Source organism: Pinus tabuliformis, chromosome 9 (assembly GCF_031772625.1).
Source record: "Pinus tabuliformis cultivar Carrire ecotype Pingquan chromosome 9, CPIR1, whole genome shotgun sequence".
NCBI lineage: Eukaryota > Viridiplantae > Streptophyta > Pinopsida > Pinales > Pinaceae > Pinus > Pinus tabuliformis.
This window is the reverse complement of record NC_142307.1, coordinates 346657367-346665695: the sequence shown is the minus strand read 5'-3', so window position 1 is coordinate 346665695 and position 8329 is coordinate 346657367.

Here is an 8329-nt window from a genome sequence, read left to right as displayed (position 1 = left end):
AAAGAATTTCTAGTGCTAAAATGCAAGAGAAGAAAATGCAGCCTCAACAACCTACACACAATTTATAAATGATGAGTGTTGAGCACCGTGAGGAAGATCATAGCATTAATATTGTATAAAGAAGTGGTATGATGACTGGCGTAGATAAAGGTAACATCCTAAGGAAGATGGATGGGTCTACATATCTTCTAAGAAAGAAGCCACCTTTGACCTTAATCGCGTTAAGGAAACATGCATCGAAGCAAATAACAATTTCACTGAGGCCTCCACCTCAGGATTCCAAGAAAAGACACCAGAGACCAGTGCGACATAAGAGGTTGATCCTTACGTACTCACTAATTTTTTGGAGACATGCATGAAGTTACTACACAACAAAAAGGTTGTGGAAGGATTATAAGACTTAATAGGCAATTTCACCAATAAGGAAAAGACTCCTGCAGAGCAGTGCACAGTTACAGATATTGGTAAGCATAAGGCATGGACAGGACACGAGATGTGGCAAATAGCGCAGATAGGTGATTACGAAATGGACTGGGGTCTGATGTGAATTTTTTGCTAAAATAGACATGGGAAATGATGGGGATACATGTGCTATATTGGTCTCCTATTCAGCTCTAAATGGAGAATCAACAGAAAATCATCCCCATGGTACGATTGTAAGGAGCAACGGTTGATATTGAAGGTGCGAGTGCATTAGTGACTTCAAAGTTATAGAAATTGTCGATGATAGTAATCCTTTTCCCGTACTCTTGGGAATCGACTAGGCTATTGATATGAATGGGGTCATTAATTTGAAGAAGAGGAAAATGACCTTTGAAAAGAAGTCACTTAGGGTCGTAGTGCCACTAGATCTTGTGGAAGGAGCATGCTATACCGAACCTATTCGCAATTATGTAGAAAGTGACAACGAGATGGATCAAATATACAAGATAACAATGTGAGACTAGGATTATATCAATCCAAAGATGGATAGACAGATCGCATGGGATCAGGAGAGTTCATGCAATTTTGATTCAGATGAGGAATTAGAGCATTCGAAGAACCACTTACATGAAGTATCTACATTACGATGCAATATGATGACGAAGTCACTGCGTTGTGTTTCGTCGGAGGTAAGAAAGCTACCTTATTATAATGGTTTGACTGACATAGATATGTTTTTAGATGAATTTGAGCATGAAGTCCCTAAAGACCACCATTTTCAAGCATTGGAGTTGGCGCTATGTGCTACACTTGCACGTTGGTGGGGTACGCATAAATAAATTTTTACTAGATGGAGGGATTACAGGCCAATGATGAAGTTATTATTAGGCATGCTAATACTAGAATGATTGAGAAGTATAGTGGGAAGGATGATCCGCATGATCACCTAGCGAACTGGATTAAGGCATGGGGGACAAAACTGCAACGAGAATGGGTACATATATTTTGTCATGCCTTGGATACAATCCCCATGAACTGGTATCTTGAGACAGATCTCTGCCATGGCACTGTGGAATGGGATGTATTGAGAGAAAGTTTCTTATTGACTTTCAACTTTGAGGACGGGTCTGCAAGCATCGACAAAGCACTTCAAGATATTAAAGTAGTTATATTCATGATGCTAAAGGAACCTATATAATGGACCCAACCTAATTGGAGCACCCAATTGCGCCATGCATTGGAATGTTATAATGTGACCGTTGAAGAGGAGGAAGAAGATCTAAGGAATATAAATATTCTAGAAACAGAAGGGCATCGCACAATAGAAGGACTGCAAGTAGAGCACCCAGATGTTTTCGCACCTTTGAAAACAAGACAGGTAAACATTGTCACTGAGGAAGAACTAAAGTTCATGAAGATTGGAGATTATTGGGACAATGTTATAGTAGAAAAAGTTTTTGAATTATTTCAGGAGTACCAGGATCTCTTCCCCACAAATTTTTCATATTTAAAGGTCATACTTGGCGATTTGGGTGTTATATGGATCACATTGAAGCCAGATGCAAAGCCTGTCAAACAGAGACCTTATCACCTTAATCCTAAGTATAAGCAAAAGCTTTGCTAAGGAATGGATAAAATGTTAGATGCAGGAACAATAGAACATGTTGAAGATTCTGATTGGGCGAGCCTGATGGTATTCCAAGAGAAGAAACAAAAGGGTGAAATAAGGATCTGTGTATATCTACAGAAGCTCAATGATGCATGTGTTCATGATCCATTTTCAACGTCTTTTATAGATGAAGTGTTAGACAATGTAGGAGGGAAAGAGGCCTATTCCTTTACTAATGGGTTTTCTGATTATCATCAAATTAAGATTGCACCACAGGATTGAAGAAAAACCACCTTCACGATAGAGTGGATTTTCTTTCAGTACACTGTTATGCCTTTTGGATTAAATAATGCACGTACAATATTTTCTCGCATAGTCATAACAACATTCAAAGAATTCATGCATAAGTTTCTTGAAGTATACGTTGATGACTGGACTATGCTTGGATTGGTAAAACACCATGTAGCAAGTCTGTGCCTTATGATGGATACATGTCAAAGATACCAGATTGCATTGAATTTGAGAAATGTATATTCTATATTCCTTTTGGGATCTTGTTGGGTCGTGTCATGTGTAAGAAAATATTGATTGTGGACCCTACAAATATCACAATGATTGTGAACTTGGAGGCCCCAACGAACATCAAGCAGCTACACGCGATGCTAGGACACACTGGATACTATAGAAAATTTATTAAAGCCTATGCTCAAATTACCGCTGCTATGGAAAGACTACTGAAGAAGGATGCAACATTATATTGGGATGAAGAATGCCAGTGCAACTTAGATGTGTTAAATGAAAACATGGTGATTGTTCCAATCCTAGTATTTCCTGATTAGAAGAAGGAGTTTCATGTACATGTGGATGCTTCTTTCATTGCACTGGGTGCAATACTAACATAGGTAGGAGAAGGCGAACTAGACCATCCTATAGCCCTTGCAAGTAGGAATTTATCAATGGATGAAAAAAATTATTCAATGCTAGAGCACGAGGGGTTGGCCATGGCCTATACACTACAGAAATTCAGGCATTATCTGTTACGGGGGAATTTCAAGATGTATAGATATCATTGTGCCTTAAAGTACCTAGTCAACAAGCCTATGTTGGGGAGAAAGATTTGCAAGTGGTTGTTATTATTCCAAGAATATGATTTTAGAGTATTGTGAAGCTCGGTAGGTTGAACGCTGGTCCAAACCACCTGTCGAGGATTGAAACAAGTGAAGAACCCAATAATTTGGAGGAAGGGTTGCCGAACGCACAGCTCTTTACAGTATGTGTAGCAGATGACCATTTTTCTAACATTATTCAATTCTTAACTATAGGGATGGTGCCTGAAGGCTATAAAACTCAACAAAATAGAACTAGTAGCTTGCACATCATATTTTTCAGTCATTGCAGGACATTTGTACAAAATGGGGGTAGATGAAATATTGCGGAGATGTGCCAGAATTTGAGCATGATAGTATTATCACTGAAGCTCATGAGGGAGCTATGGGAGGTCATTATGTAGGGAAAAAAACCATGCAGAATATTTTACGCATAGGATTATGGTGGCTAGCATTGCACAAGGATTCCAAAGCATAATGTAAGGTGTGCGATGCATGTCAAAGGACTAGAAGACCATCGTAAAGGGATGAACTACGCTACATCCTCAAGTATCTTTGCAGGCATTTGAGAAGTGGGTGATCAAGTTTATTGGGCCAATTCAGCCACCTAGAAAGAAAATGGGTGTGCGCTACATTATCACTTCCATGGAATATCTAACCAGTTGGGCGGTAGCACCACTAGTGAAGGGTTGTACAATGGCTATTGCAACAAAGTTCTTATTTGAATATGTTTTAACGCAGTTTGGATTCCCAAAAGTATTAATGAGTGATAGGGGAACACACTTTTTGAATGAAACGATTAGTGTGATGACAGATGAATTTTAGGTCTACCATCAGAAGAGCACAACATATCACCCGCAGGAAAATGGGACAGTCGAAGCTTTAAAAAAAAATTGGAGAACATGCTCATGAAGGTGTGTAACGCGCAGATAAATGACTGGGATGTGCGTATAGCTATAGTACTATGTGTTGGGTCAAGAAAAATGTATGTTTTCTCCTTGGTAATAGCTTTATTTAGCACCCATACTCACATGATTATCCTTGTTTATGGATAAAAGTAGAGGAAATAATAGTTAAAGTTGGATAAAATTAATAAATAACTAATTAGACAAATCTAAGTAGGAAAAAATGGTTTTTACTATATTTATGTGTAGAATACGTAAATTGGATGATAGTTGTTCAATCAACAGAACAACAACATCTCATAAAGGAAAAAAACAACGTCTGAGGCAAAGCAGGACAGCGGAAGATCGGGAAGACCAATGTTATTTTATGACGAAATCATATCGAGTATTGCGAAATCCTCAGGATCCCCTTATCTCGAGCATTCACTTTTATCTATTTACTTTTATAATTGTTATATATAAGGCCGAAAGGAAAACTGCACGACTATTTCAGAAATTCACAGTTCATAATTATTATTTTGGACATATAATACTGTTACTTTGGTGATGTTGTAACTCTGTTATCTATATTAATGAAGACTGTGTTTAAATCATAATTATATTATGAGTATCTCATAGAGGAGACTTATGGTGGCACTGTGCCTAGTTAAGAGAAGATCTACTGCTTCACTTGTTCTATAATATTTTCTATTTTATTCTTTACTATTTGTTAATGTTAAGTTAATATCATTTTGATTATCATGAGGATTGTCGATTCGATTTGATTCTGTTGTTTATTCGAGATTCAGATTTAGCCATGTGTTATATATGAGTAATGATTTTGGTTGGATTGGTTATGTTAGTTACATCATTAGATCGTTGATTCGTTCCAAGTAATGTTTCATAGATTTCAGAGATAGAATTGATCGCTTTCTGCAATATAGTTATTTGTTGTTCAAATATCATTTGATGTTCAATTATCAGTTGTTGTTCAATTGGAATTTGTTGTTCAATTTTCGTAGTCTCTTTAATAATTGAGTGATTTAGTTTTAATTCCATTCAAGGCTGCCATGTGTGATTTGTTATAGTTGTATTCATATTCATTTGCTTTCATGATAGGTTAAGTAGAATTGAAAAGTATGTTATGAGTTTCTTTTAGAGTTACTTCTTTCAGAATTGTTTGGATTGATTTTGAAAATATAGTCATTAGAAATTGCAACAATTTTCTATTAGCTAACCTCTGAATTCACTGCATATATAGTACTGACACTCTTGAAATAAAAATACTTTCCTTGGGTTGAAAATTAATGTAGGAATTAATATTTCCTACAAAAAATACATCTTAGTGCACCAACATTTTAGCGTCATTGCCAGGGAGAGTATTTCAAAGTGATTTCCTTTGTATCTTACTGAAAAAGAATTGGTTTTTAAAAACAGGAGGTAGGAACCTTCATACCTAGCAAGTAAAGTGATTTCTTACTAGCTCGCTTTTCAGCAAAAGCTTAGAGGTTAAATAGAAATAGGTTTTTATGAATGAGTAGGAATAGAAATATAGAAAAGGATCAGGACCCTCCACCTAAATCCACAAAACCCAAGGGATTGGTGAACCTTGGGAGAATGACCTTTATAGAAGAAATTGTAAGAAAAGCAAAGCCTCAAGCATCAGTAGGATTCCTGGGTATATCTAGGAAAATACCTACTATATTCCCTCGGGCAATAGGCTCACCATCTGTAGCTTAAGCTAAGATTCAAAGCCAAATTGGAGGATCTGAGAAAATTATTTAGGTTACAACGAATTTACATTATGATCCTCTACAAGAGGGAAAGTCATGTAACTTAAGAGAAGGAAAGGGACAAACCATTGGAACTACTAAGGCAGGACCTTAGCTGTCAGAACAAGGGTCTCCTATGATCCTAGATCTAGGCAGTGTTGCAAAGCCAACCCAATTTGTTAATCCTCCGCTTACTCAAAAAGCACCCCCTAAAAGCCCTAAAGGATATTGGCACATATTTGACAAAATGGAAAATCAAGCACCTCAAGGTCAAACCTCAACATTGGAATAACCCATAGTCGACCAGGTAGATAATGCCCCCATGAAGGATATTCATCTATAGATCATCCAAACTTTTCATGGGATGATCACAAAGGATCTAGATGCCTTCCTGTTTGAATTTGATGACCTCTATAGAGGGTATGACTACACCACTTACGCTCAAAAGCTAAAATTGTTCCCTTCTACTCTAAAAGGAGAAGCTTTAAGATGGTTCATGGGTCTGGGTGGATGTACTATTAATTCTTGGGATGATATGAAGACTTCCTTCCTCACAAGATACCAAGTTTTTTGCAAGACTAGGGAGCTAAAAGATGAAATCTTTAAGATGGTTGCAAAGGATAATGAAACTCTAGAAGAATACATTGAATGGTTTCATTATAACTTGTAGAGATCTCCACACACCACCTTACCAAAATAATTCCTAAGAGCTACTTTAAGTAAAGGAATGAAAGAAGAGTGGATAGAAAATCTAAACTTAATGGGAAAGGGGATATTTCTCAAGAATATTATGATGAAATCATTCACTTGTGTATCAGGTGTTCACGAGGAAGCACACACATAGGAGCAGGAAGTTGAGATTCCATGAGTAGGGAAAACAAACCCCACGATGGAGGTGCAACATGAAATGAAGTCAGTAACCTCCTAGAATATTTCAAGATGGAAATCCTGGGCACCCTCACGATGTAGCTGGACGTCCTACAAGATAAAAAAAAAAAAAAAAAAGCCTTAGCAAAATAAAACTTGGCAATTTTTTTCCCACGCTGTCGAAAGAAGCACAACCAACAAGATTTTCCATTAGACATGGTTCAAACATGCGCCATCTATACCAAGGATCACGCCACTGAACAATGTCCATCACTCCTAGGGCTAAAAGTAGTGTCCAAGGAAGTAGAAGAAGAGACAGAGCCAGTGTATCTAATGAAACAGTGTCAAGAGTGGTAGTCCAAACCTAAAGGTATGTCACAAGATGCATCCGAGTTCTTTCCTTCTTCACAGTTTAATCAACAATAGAACCCTGGGGTAGCATCGCAAGGCCAATCACCTTACTCGAATTGGAAACCTCAACCATTCGCTATGACACCATGGTCAACTCAATCTTTTTTGGGTAATGGCTGGCCAAATTATCCTTTTACTCTTGTTTGGCAAGGTAATCCCTATCAATACTAGTGGCCTGCCTCCACTTCTCAAAATCCAAACTAGTGTACAAATTGGCAGTGACCTTTGGTAATATCCAATACTTTTATGGGGATAGGTCCTTAACCTCAACCTGCATTGCTAGCTCCTTATCCATTACAGCAAAAGCTTCAGCCTCTTCTATGCCCTCAACTGCAGCCCAACTGAATCTGAATCCTAATAATAGATCGGTTTAACTAGTGCAGATTACTGAAAGCTCATACTATGAGATTGAAAAAAAAGAATGTAATGAACTAGGATTGAGGTCAAGTCGTATCATCACCCTTGAGGAAAACAGGGATCAACCATCAATTAAGATTGAAACACTACCTGTACATATACCACCAGCTGTAATTGATACTGAAATTAAACAAGGAGAAGAGATGGATCAACATAAATATCCTGAGGAATTCATAGTCACTTCTTCCCCGTTCCCCAAAACGTTAACGATACGTAAGACGATTGTTGACCTAGATTTTGATCTTATAGGGGAGCTAAAAAATCTTTGTATAAAAATTCTGCTCCTCCAAGCCATCCAGGACATTCCTTTCTATGCTAAAATAATTAAAGAGCTATGTGTAAAGAAGCTTGTGAGGAAAGCAAAAACTTCACCCACCGTTCCTGTTGTAGGAACCTTCTCTAATTTACTCTTGGGAGGGGAAAATCCGGTAAAGTATGAAGATCCCAGGAATCCCATAGTGATAGTTCAAATATATGGCCACTCTTTTACCAATACTCTAGTTGATCTGGGTGTATCCATTAACATTTTAACAACAAAAACCTGTCAAGCAATTGGTATTACATCCTTGGAACCAACCACCACCTTACTAGAACTTGTTGATCATTCGGTGGTAAGGAAAGAAGGAACTTTACAAAATATTACGGTTTCTATTTATTCATGGGAATATCCAATAGACTTTCTTGTTATAAACCCAAAGAGTCGATTGGATGGGCACCCTCTGATACTAGTCCGACCTTGGCTAGCAACAGTTGATGCATATATAGGCTGTCGGGAGGGTAGCATGACTATTGCAAAGGGGGATGCTGTAAAAAATCTTGTTTTATATCCCCCTGCCAAAC